Source organism: Lissotriton helveticus, chromosome 4_1, assembly GCF_964261635.1.
Source record: "Lissotriton helveticus chromosome 4_1, aLisHel1.1, whole genome shotgun sequence".
Lineage (NCBI taxonomy): Eukaryota > Metazoa > Chordata > Amphibia > Caudata > Salamandridae > Lissotriton > Lissotriton helveticus.
Genome location: NC_136063.1, coordinates 1,037,117,547 through 1,037,130,554, shown reverse-complemented (window position 1 = coordinate 1,037,130,554; position 13,008 = coordinate 1,037,117,547).

The window sequence follows — 13,008 nt, the reverse complement described above, 5'->3', positions numbered from 1 at the left end:
GAAAACATTGCCGCCTGTGAATCCAGTAAGGCTGTGACTTGCATTAAAAGAAGAGAGCATGCGCAGATTGTACCAGCTTCCCTCAAGACACGAAGGAATCAAGGCCACTGTGAACTGTACATTTGTGTTATTGTGCCAATGTATCAGAGTTAGGTAAAGTATCCTTACTGCCTACAATAGGACAGAAAGGAAAGTCAGACTGAAACATTTTTTCCTAGTAAATGTTGCAAACACATATAAAATGTATTTAATCATTTATGCTTCTTTTGGTAAAACTGGTATAGTTTAGAATTTAAAATGAGATCAGGATGGGGAGACATCTTACAATCTTGGCTGACCAATCAGGTACACGTTTTTTCTGAAAATGCAACATTTTGTGTAGTCTGCCAAGAATTAGAGTATAAATAATGACCTCTTTGGAGGCGTGGTTAGCTCATTAGGCTTTTGGCTTAGGCTTAGCCTCTGCTTCATTCATATGGGCTAGGTACAAGAAACGTCGCAAGAGAGCTTGGGAGGAGATTTGCGTCCGAGGAGAGTCAGGTGGGGGGTTCCTTTGCTCATAGTTTATTAGGGAAGTCCTTGCATGTCATATTTTTGGCAAGGCAGATCACCTTCCTCTGTCGTCTGTGAAGGGCGGGCTTTCTCACTCTTTGTGTAGCTCAGAGTGGCAGAGATGCGAGAGCAGCAACAGATAGAAAGGATTTTTTAGATTTAGGTGCTAAAATTCTGAGTTTATGCTTTGACTAATTAATTAGTTTGAAAATATTTATTTGTCTTACGCATTTATTTCTCTTAATGAAAGATTTCTTCAAATTATTTAATTATTGATTAGCCTTGCAAGACTTATTTTTTTTAGAAACTCTTTAAGAGTTCTAACTGACATTTTGTGCCACATTTTCTTTTCTACACGTGATGCTTATATGCAGACTGTAATATGTTCTGTATTAATGCTATTTTTCCTCTTTTTGAAATTATGTAATCTGATTGATATTTTACTAATGAATAAAGGGTCAGAGAAAAATCATCTTTTGACTAAAAAAATAAATCCCTTTAGAATACTCAATAACTCTCTTTATTGACTTAAATAATAATTGCAATTGTGACTGGGCATGTTTATGTAAAGTCTCCTGAAGGTAATACATGGTGTCAAGGGCCCACCACCTTTTCAGCGGAAATAGAAGTAGATGAGGTTTTTGCATTGATAAATTACAGAGAAATTACCGCTGCATCAACACCTTCACTCCAAGGGAGATATCTTCAGTTGTCCTTGATGCTCCACAGGTCCTGCACAGAGTCTGTATGGTGCACAGGCACAGACGATGCTTCAGACTGAGAGGGAGATGAATTTGGACCCAAACGATGTCCAGTGAACTTCAGAGTAACCAGACGGTCGAAGCTCAGTGATTTCTTGTTCAGAATTTTGACCACGTCGAATCTAGGGTCCTACAGCCATCTAAGCCCCTTTGTACTCACAGGGACAGATTCAGGGGAGGGTCTGGACAATGGGGAGGTTACTCCTCTGTCATTTGTCCAGTTTAGTGCCAGAGCAGGAACCAACTGTTCTCAACTGGACTATGCATAGGGACACCAAATGTGCCCCTTGTGTAGACTTTCGTTCGCTGGCAAGCACACCCACCAGCCCTAATACACTAAATCCTGTCTGGTAGGTGGTCACACCTCCCTGTGACAGGATGCCTATTGTTTTGCCTTCTCCTAAACGTGCTTGGCTCAGCAGCAGGAGGACAGGAATGTGTCTCAGGTCAGCAGCAACAATGTTGTGCTGCCCGGGACTAGAAGGCTGGTACTGGGAAGACCAGGGACCCATGAAGCTCGCTTCTGAGGGGTAGAATCATACCTCCCACACCAGTTACCACAATGTTTGACACCATACATGATAGGGCTTCTTTTAGTCGTTTTAGAGTTGGTCATCACACGCATAATGCCACTCTATATGTCGTAAAGGGCTGATGCACTGACAACCTGGGAAAATGAACTCTGTAGGCTGCAGGGGTGTCCTGCTCATGCAGTGGCACCCTGTCACATAGAACCAAGCACCCTGCCTTCAGGATTGTAAATGCCTGCTGTAGGGGTTAATGATAGGTTTTAAGTACAGTGACCCTTAGATATAGTACACCTATATCTCAACCCCTTCCGTGAGCGCAACATTTCTACGCTGTGCGGGAGTTTCATTAGTGGGCAGGATTCGGACGGCCGGGGGCTGTCCTCCGCACACGCCTACCGTGATGAGTGACGACTCCCAGCCATCACGAGCATACAAGGGGTTAAGTAAGTGGTGCATGCACCAACTTACACAGGCTGCAATGGTAGTCCTGTAGGATCCATTTTGCATGGCCTCTCATGGGTGGCATAATACATGCTTCAGCCCAGGTGAGGCCTCAGGGGTACCTATGCCCTGGGTACATGGGTACCATATACTAGGGACTGAAAAAGGTACCCCAGTATCCAATCTGGAGTGGACCTAAGTATATAACATTACAGTTGCGGGATAAAGCAGATAGACTGGGGTCCTGATTAGCAGGATCCCAGCCAGACTAGTCAAAAACAGTATCACATTTAGCAAAAAGTGAAGGTAACCATAAGAAGCAAATCCTACTTTCCTACAGCCTTTCAGTCGGCCCTTCCCGATAGGAATACTGCCATGCGTGGGTTGGCAGAAAGGAAGTATAAGTACCCCAAAAGTGTGCCAATGATGATTTTGCCAGTGTGCACTGGCACTGCCACACATATAATGAGCTCCCATACCTTTGGTTCAGGTGAGCTCCATTTCAATACGCAGTTCTCGGATGACAACATATGGCTGACTGACTGGTATGTGTCCAGCAGTCAGAAGTCTGACCTGCATTGTATACTTACTCACGGCGACACGTACCACTGTCAGTACTCTGTTGCAGTGAGATTGCCAGCCCTGAGGGAAAGTTGTAATGCTGCAGGTCAGTATGCAGCCTGTTCGGCAGACTACTCCGTCGCACCGCCTCGGCGGGACGGTAGTACTACTGCCAAACTACTGCCAAACTCTTAATCAAACCCTTACTCTTGTCAAGGCCAGGAGTAAATCCCCTTTTAGGGTGTCAATTAGAACTGAATAATCCCACATTGATGCACGTGAATGCCAAAAACAATTCCCTGTAAAAATAAAAAATAATATTGCAATTGCACACTAGGAAATACATTTCCCCATAAGCGATTGTACCCTGTGTTCAATCATGAATGTCGCTATCCATGTACATGGCAAATTTCAATTTCACAATAGTTTCCCCAAACTACGCCTGGCAATTTTGAACAGTCATGGCAGACAAGCTTGTTGGTGACAAGCTGTGGTGGCTGAGGAGTGTTGTATGATGTCACACTATCACAGAACATTTGTATTTTGTGGGGAAATCGAATGGAGGGCGGATATTGTCAGCTTATGACTTTACGGTGGATGAGCTGAGGATTTAGCCTGTGAATGACTCTCCTACACTCCAGCCTCTATGTTTCTATGCACTGAAAATATAAAAATCTGTTGTTCACAGCATTCAACCAAGTTCCTGGGAGCAGCATACAATGATTTTGCTCCTATAAGACCCCACCCATAGCTCATTAAACAACCATGCAAATAACAACAAAACAAGCTCTCTGTGCAGGCTCCCTTCAATGTATTCGTAGACCGTTTATTCATATTTTGATGATATGCATTTCCTATTCTCTGCTCAGATTATAACTCAAAACTTTTTTCGTGGACTGAATAGGACCATTGTGTATCCACACTCTACCTTGACCCCTTTACTACCACCACCTGATACCCGTACGATATACTCGGCTTTTTAAACTCACATAACTTTGCCATTGAAAAAATCCCCAAGTCTGGATGCCTCCAAGGGTCGAAATAAGTTTTAGCTGTGCATCACCAATCATTAACTGGGACAAATGAAAGAGATTAAAGGAGCATTATTGTCTCTAATATCTTTGTCTTTCTATAAATCTCGTATCCATGCTGAAAATATCTGAAGATTATGTATATGTACATTCAATGCTGGCATTTCCGAACATCTGTATTAAGCTATAAATGTTGGCTGATGCTGAGCATGTCCTGGATGTACCAACAATGTCCATCCTACCAACTAAAATGGAATATCTACAACTGGCAGGGGCACTTATTGCCCTGGACTTACCTCAAAGCATACCACTCAGCTGGGAAATAGGTCTTAGAGAACCTCTCTGTGGCCTATCATGGCCCTTTCTAAATGTGTCCTGCAAAGAACATTTTGTGAGCTAGTGACAACAGGAAGTTCCTGGTTCTAGTGGAACACTGGCCAATTGCTAGCACCTGGCTTAGAATTCACTGGCTCACAGTACAACAGGATATCTTCACAGCCAACATACTGTCTTCCCCCCACTCCTTTACTATTCTATTACTTTGCTTCTTTCTTAAGTCCCACAAGCATTGGGCACTCAACTTGTTTCTTGTGGAATTTCCTCCGGTTAGGTCTTTCAGCTCCTAACAGCCCAATTATGTCACTGCTCAAGAGACATCCAGCATCTTTGTTCTCTCTCACCGATACCTCTACCATTGCTGACTTGTGATTGATTTCTCACTCAACTCGGGCAATAGTATACTTCATGTCCTCTCCACTGGCCACTAAGCTTGTGCCATTGGCAGCAACAAGAATCTCCTCAGGCTTGAGATACTTCCTCTCAACCATAGTATTATGACCTCTTCTATCCTTCTGGGCAGGAATCTTCCTTCCATTAATCCTAGACTCCATCACAAACCATATTGTGTGTGGGTGAATTTTCTTTAGAGCATATTGGCCTTTGCCCCAAATGTCCAAAGCAACTAGGTTAAGAGGAACAGGGTCTTCTCGGGTCCATTCTTCTATAGTCAACACACTATCTCTGATAGATGCAGCTGGTAAAGAGTCTTTATCCTGACAGTCTATCTTGTAATGCTCCTCCTTGTACCACTTAAAACGAGCTATCACTTTGGGCTAAAAAGAGCCTTTCTGACCTCTGTTTTTCTTCTTCTGCTCCTGACTTAGAAGTGAATCCACTTTCTATTTCTGTCCCTTTTGGAACCTTGGGAATCGCCCTGGCCTTTACCGTCTGGTTTGTGACTAGTTTGTGTTGAGCATCTCTCCTCCTTTCGCTTAGAGCTATGCTTCTCCAGCCCTTCAATTACCCTGTTGACTAACTAATCACTTGCCAGGCAACAAGCAAGTTTCTTTGGATCCCTCTGTGTAAGATCTGACAGGTATTGTCTAAGGTGAATAGAGCACTTCTCCACTAGTCACTTGATGACCATATTTTGGTTCACGGCATGAAAATGCTTGTCCTTCATCGCTTTCACTCACTCCATGAATTCAGGTGTCAAAAGGTATACAATCCGTTTGATTGCTATCTATGAACCTTTGCAGGTACTGAGCTGGTATCAGCCCAGACTTTCTAAATAGATATTTTTCATTCACTCCATTTGCTTAGCAACACGCAATCTTCCAATGACTGCTATCCCTTCCACAGGCAATCAACTCTGAGAGTTGCCGCCTTAGACACATCATTCAAAGCTTGAGCCTAACACACAATTTCAAAAATCCTTAACCATTCCAGAATATCTTGTCCCTCTACATACATGTACACAAGGTCTTTTGTAATTTTGTCAAGAACTCCTGAAGAGGTGGGAGTGGAATCGCCTCTTCAGATGTAACTGTCTCGGCTGACATCTTGAGTTTCTCTTTAAAACTATTTTCTCTCTCTCCAAATCTCTCTCCTTTTCCTTTTCTTGCCATTCCTATTCCCAATTCTCAGGACCACTCTTTCTCTCTCCATGGGCCCATTGTTATTGCATTTCTCTCCTTTTGTGCTTTTGTTTCTGGTCTGCCAATCTTAGATTTTGCCACCTAGGCTCCCTGTCTTCTCCTCTTCCACATCTTTAGCTTTCTGGAGATCCCATTGAAAGTTCAGGATTTCAGCTAGCCCTAGCCCTCCCAAAGGAAACACTCCTGAAATTGGTGGCAACAGCACCTTAGAAATTCATGGCAGTTTCTGTCTTGAGGAATTATTGGAAACAAATTTTGTGATACACACTGGGCGTGCCTTGGGGACGACTAAGCTAAAGCGCTAATGAGCCTGGTCAAAATCACTACCTCCATGGGTTTCTGTCATGGTACCCTCACCAGGTCCATCCCAATTTCTTCCCTCCCTTCCCCTCCCCTCCAGTGTCTCTAACTGGCTTCTCACATATTTCACAAGGACTTCCTTATCCTTGTTTCTGGGAGCCCTCCACCATTCATCAATGCACAGATCCCTCAACTGACTTATGGTCAATGTGTCATGGTCTGCTTACCTCCAGCTTGTATCTGACATATGTGCTGTGGAAGAGTTGATGTTAGGTAGCTTGAATGTATTGTATGTATGTATTGTAGAGAAGTGTGGCTCAATGGTTAGAGCAGCAGACCCTGATGCAGTAGTCTGCTGGGACCAGGGTTCAATTCCCGCCTCGGCGGGTCTCGGGCTCAATTTCCTCGGACCTGATAATTCTCGCCTCGGTGCCTATTCTAATCATGAGTCCCATTCTGCACCTCTGGTCAATAGCTTGCTTAATCTCTACAACGGTCCCAACAACGCTGAGGATGCCTGACTTCACCTTGGGGGTGCCCAGGAGTGGGCTCCTCACAGGGAAAGGCCAGGAAGGGTTCCTCGGTGATATTCGTACAAGCGCCGAGATGCCTACTGGTAGTTGTGCGCTATACAAGTGCGTAATCATTTCATTTCATTTCATTTCATTGTTCTGTTGTTGTAATTTGGCACAGGCTTTTGTAGGATCTTATACCATTTGCTTCCAATTGTCAGACTCTGTCAGGGTGGTGCAGAAGACAGGCAGTGGCTACTGGGCCACAGCCAGGAAGTAATTTGCCTCTTCTATCCCTGGGACCATTCTATTGTGACTCTGCAAACTTGGCCAAATAAAGTCCCCCCAGCACTAGACTCTCAGTGGTAGCAATAGTGAGTAGTCACAGGCTTCTTGTGGAGCATAGCAAGGGAGTTCAACAGTTTCAGAGTTCAAGCTCAGAGCTCAATAGAACCAGTAGCTTAATAACATAAACAATGTGATGTACTAGGCATTCATGCACATCTTAGAATAGCACAAAACTGGGGCCAATATCAAAAACCTTGAGTTACCAGCTGCTTACAATTAGGCACACAGGCAGATGACACAACTGTACACCATTTTGGAGCCATTCCAGACCTAACCGTCACATTCACATGTATCTAATTGTCAAAACTGGAATGCTACATGCAAATGTTTCTGAAATGTAGCAGAGTGGGTCAATTATGTAATGTCTGCAGATGCGGAAGAAAAGGAGAAGTTAGATTAGTAGAGGACATGGAAAGCAAGGAAGGGTATAGTGTTCTAAATTAAAGTATGGATGAGTTGGTTGACATGGAGTGTTCCAGAATGGGAAAAGTTGACAAGAGATGTGATGAACTTTACATCCATATATATATATATTATCTATTGGCGGTCGCCAGACGGTAATTATAGTTAGAACCTAGTTTCCAAAGGAAAAGCGATATTTGTTTTGCCAATAACTTTAGTGGTGTTTGATGAATCCTCGTGAAATTATCAAAACTAATATGACGCTCACTTCAGCTGTCGTCTTGTACGTTTCATGGTGATCTGTCAAGCGGGGCTGAGAAAAAGGGGGTACTGCCAACTCCCAGGGGCAAAACATTTAAAATTAGAGTGGGGGCCCACACGGCCCCTCAGCCAAGGGGACGGCCTCCGTCCCTGGGACAATTCATTGAATTTAAGGGAAGGGCACATCCTCCTGTGGTCCCGGGGGTGGCTATCCCGAGGCTGAAATAAATTAATATGGGGGTCAGCTGCAGACCCCTGTCCCCGAGGACCCTCACCTCTCTGGGGTAAAGATTTAGGATGGTGGGGTAGCCACATGGCCTCCCTCGTGGAGCCATTTATGGCCATGAAGATCATCACCCCCCAGGGATACTCCTGCTATCTCATGAGGTTCCCACTCTGAGAAGGTATCCGTTTGCTTCTGCTCCCACCAAGCAAAGGCAAACATAACTCCACTTTCTGTAAGCACAAGCTGTCAAACAGCTCCGTCTTGCAGAAAGCAGAGTTTTTATCTGTTTCCCTGCACACAAATATGTGTTCAGGGACACAAAGGAAAACATTGCTGCTGCAAGCAGGGAGCTGCTATTTCAAGCAGCGCCCCGCTTGCGTTAGCAATTCCGGCTCCTATAGTAGTAGGGAGCTGGCGGGGACCGTGGTTCTCTTGAAGCTGGCGCCACAGTCTCAGAGGAAGAGGGGAAAGAGACAAAATAAAGGTCCAGAATTAGTAGAAAGGTTCAGAATAAAGGTCAGAAATGAGCAGAAAGAGAAAGGAAAAAGGTCAGCATTGTGCAGAAAGAGGTGGGGTAAAAGTGAGGAAAAAGCATGAAGAGGCGGAATAATGGTGAGAAACGAGCAGAAAGAGAAAAAATAAAGACCAACAACGAGCAAAAAGAGGCAAAATAAATGTCAGCAATGTGCGGAAAGAGGCAAGATAAAGTTCAGAAATGAGCAGAAAGAGGCAGAATAAAGGTTACAAACGAGCAGGAAGAGGGAAAATAAAGGTCAGCAAGAAGCAGTAAGAAGCATAAAAAAGATGCCATAAATGAGCAAAAAGAGGCAAAATAGAGATCAGAAATCAGCAGAAAGAGGCAAAATACAGGCCAGCAATGAGCAGAAAGAGGCAAAATAGAGATCACAAATGAGCAGAGAGAGATAAAATAGAAGTCAGAAGCGAGCAGAAAGAGGCAAAATAGTGGCCAGCAATGAGCAGAAAGAGGTGAAATAAAGGCCAGCAACAACCAGAAGGAGGCAAAACAGAGATCAGAAACTAGCAGAATGAGGTAAAAATAGAGGTCAGAATTTAGCAGAAAGGGGCCAAATAACGGTCAGAAACACGCACACTGACTCACAGGCCCATTCAGAGATTCATCCTTGCTCTCACAGACAGACTCAGAAACTCACGCTGCCACTCACTAAACCCACTCACTCACTAATGCACTCTCTCACAGACCAACTGACACACTGAAGGGGCACTCACAAACCCACTTAGATACTCACTCATTCAGATACTCATGCCACCACTCAGATACCCACTCACAGACCCACTCAGACACTCATGCACCCACTCACACACCTACTCTTATAGTTTACAGGTTACAGTTAAGAAATACAATTTAAAAATATTTTCGAAATTAACTGGACAAATCAAAAGTTATATGGATGTTATAGTTAGGAACAAGACTTAAAAAACCTTATAAATTCATGGAAAAAACTCAAAGGTTACAGGGATGATATAGTTAGGAATTATAATTTCAAAAAAAACTAGAAATTCTTGTATAGTTAGGCTCAAATTTCACATGTACAAACCCGGTGAAATTCAATAATTATAGTTACCTGAGCTAACTATAACTTACGCCCTCACAATGCATTGTTTATGACTTCATATGTTACATCACTCATGACATGGTCAGTGACATCACTGATGGCATTTCAAATGACATCACTGATGACATCATCCAGTGAGTGTAAATATTTTGTAAGCGTTTATGATTGTTAAACATATATACTAAGCTACTACAAAGTTAAAGCTGAAGAAGGGACCTGCTGAAGGGATTTGTGTATTCAATCATACCTGGAGCAGAAGCATTTTTAACAGAAACACTGCACACGACTACAGACCAGTTCAGAAGACCATTAGAGGTTGGGTGGTTACACATGGAAGTGGTGATGAGACAAGGTTGATGAGAATATAGACAGAAACAATGGCAGTAGAGTACACGCTTGTGTGACCTACATGCAATAAATGCATGTTTCTTCTTGGTTGATTCAGACTTTCATCCATCTGATAATTATAAACTGACTGCCCCCTTTATGGATAGTTATATGATCTATATTCAATGCTTGAGGACTTTGATTGACTAGCAGGCCAAAGAACCTATAATATTGAACCTAGCAGAAACCAAGCTTCTCTCTAGTGTCCTGACTGGTGAAAGTGATTATCAGCTCATTAAGGAGGCCTCAACTCGCATAAATATTGTACAAATAACCTATACTATATAATAATGTGGAAATCTCTCTACCTGGGCATAATGCCTACATGGGATATTACAGATTTTCAAAATATTTGGGTCTGCTTCTTGCACTGGTGTGATTTCCAGTGAAGCAGCTTCAAATGTTTTTTACTACATTAACTTGAGGCATACAGGCTTTTGGACAAGGGACATTCTGTCTGTTAAAAAAAATGGAAAACATTGAATTGCTATAGCCAATTTCAAACAGAACTAGATTCAACTGAAATTTACTTCAATGCAGTTCTTCATATTTCAAAAACGAATTTGCTGCTTTTATCTGTCAGAGCCTTTTGAGATTGGTAAACTGAAATTTCCTCCAAGGTGGTTAGCCTGGTGGTCCTTCTGTCAACAGTTGCAATGTTGAAATGGACCAGTATCCAATTGTAAGGTGGAAGACCTAATAAAACACAAAAGATGATACCGATACTGTATTCACCCTCTTTCTTGCTTTAATCAATTTAGCGTTTGCACGGTCCCATGTAGAGCAGCTTGCGTCTCCTGTTTCCTGGAGCATCAGCTCATATTGCAATAATTTAATAAAGTCCTGGGCTCTGGAGAAGCCAGAGCTGTAGCTAGGGGCAGCTCTATGAGGGAGGCACATGTGCTTGGCACATGGCAACTATTTATTGTCACTGCTCCACTGAGAAACAACAGCTCCCGGTGGAGATATTTCTCAGATGTCAGGATGCTTTGGCCACTCATTTCCCACAACAATCTTTGGTATGCGCATGCACCAATGCCACCACTGCCAAAGTAGACAGTTGTCTGCATTTAACTGTCGCTGAGTGTAAACAGATATTTGAGGAAGGATGTGAGATGCAGTCCTGGGGAGAGCCTGGGACAGTCAAGAACATAAATGGACAGCCCAGGGCTCTAGGGGGAGTTGTGGGCTAAGTCATCCCTTCACACAGACATGTAAATATTGCTACCATAAGAACTGTAGATCATGCAATACAGACAATCCATTCTCTGCCCCTTTCAGGGACACACACACATGCTTAATTTGAGATTAGCCCCTGGAAGGTGGTAGTCCCTGTGGCATTATTAAGCCTTTGGAGGGAGACAGCGTTGTTTTTTAAATTTTAATTCAAGTTGATGTTTGCGATAAATTCACTAACATCGGTGTGATTTTAGAAAAAATATGTTTTTTTTGCCCTGCCGGGGTCCCAGGAGGACCCCTAGACCAAGGTTAGAGGGTTAGGGTATTCGTACCCTGCCCCTTTTCCTTTTTTCACATTCAATTTTGGGTCTCGGCTGATGCCTGTAACACACTTACTCACTTGCTCACCCATACAATCACTGACATAGCCACTTACTCACCCACACAGTAACTGACATACACAGTCACTCACTCACAGTCACTAACATGCCAACTTACTCACCCATACAGTTACTAATACAGCCACTCACTGACCTATACAGCCACTCACATACCCAGCCACACAGCTATCAGTTACTGACACACCCATTCACTCCACTCACACCCATGGTTACTAGCACACACACTCACTTACCCATACACTCACTCACACACCCAGTCACTCACATATGTAGCTACTAAAACACCCACTTACCAATACAGCTACTAACACACCCACTCATATACTGATACAGTCAATCACACATCCACTTGCTTCCCATAAAGTCACTGACATCCCCACTAACTCATCCATACAGACACTCATACACCGACTCACAAACCCTTACAACCACTATCACATCCACTTACTCACCCAAACAGTTAATGACAGATCCACTCACTCAACCATACAGACACTAACACACCTACTCACTCATACAGCAGCTCACACACCCAGTCATACACCTATATAGTCACTGATATACCGCCTCACTCACCCAAACAGACACTCAGCCATACAGATACTAACACATCTACTCATTCACTCATGTAGCTACTAACACAACTACTCACTCACCTATACAGTCGCTCACACACCCACTCACTCACCTAAACAGGTACTAGCACACACACTCACTCAACCATATGGCCTGCCATAAACCCACTCACTTGCTCATCCATACAGCCACTGACACACCCACTTACTCACCCACACAGTCACTGACATACACACTCACTCACCCACATAGTCACTGACATACGCAATCACTCACCCATTCAGTCAGACATATCCACTCACTCAGCCTTACAGTCCCTAACACACCAACTTACTCACCCATACAGCTACTAATACAGCCACTCACTGACCTATGCAGCCACTCACACACCCAGTCACACAGCTATAGAGTTACTGACACACCCCTTCAATCACACCAACGGTTATGAACTCACTCACACACCCAGTTACTCACATATACAGCTACTGAAATACCTACTCATGCATACAACTACTAACACACCCACTCACATACTCATACAGTCAATCATACAGCCATTCGCTCCCCATAAAGTCACTGACACACCCACTAACCCATCCATATAGACACTCATGCACCCACTCACAAACCCCTTATAACCACTATCACATCCACTTACTCACCCATACAGTTAACAACAGATCCACTTACTCAACCATGCTGACACTAGTACACCTACTCACTCACCCACACAGGCACTAACACACACAATCCCTCACTTAATGACAGATCCTCTCACTCAACCATACAGACACTAACACACCTACTCACTCATACAGCAGCTCACACACCCAGTCATACACCTATATAGTCACTGATATTATACCCACTCACTCACCCAAACAGACACTCAGCCATACAGATACTAACACATCTACTCATTTACTCATGTAGCTACTAACACAACTACTCACTCACCTATACAGTCGCTCACACACCAACTCACTCACCTATACAGGTACTAGCACA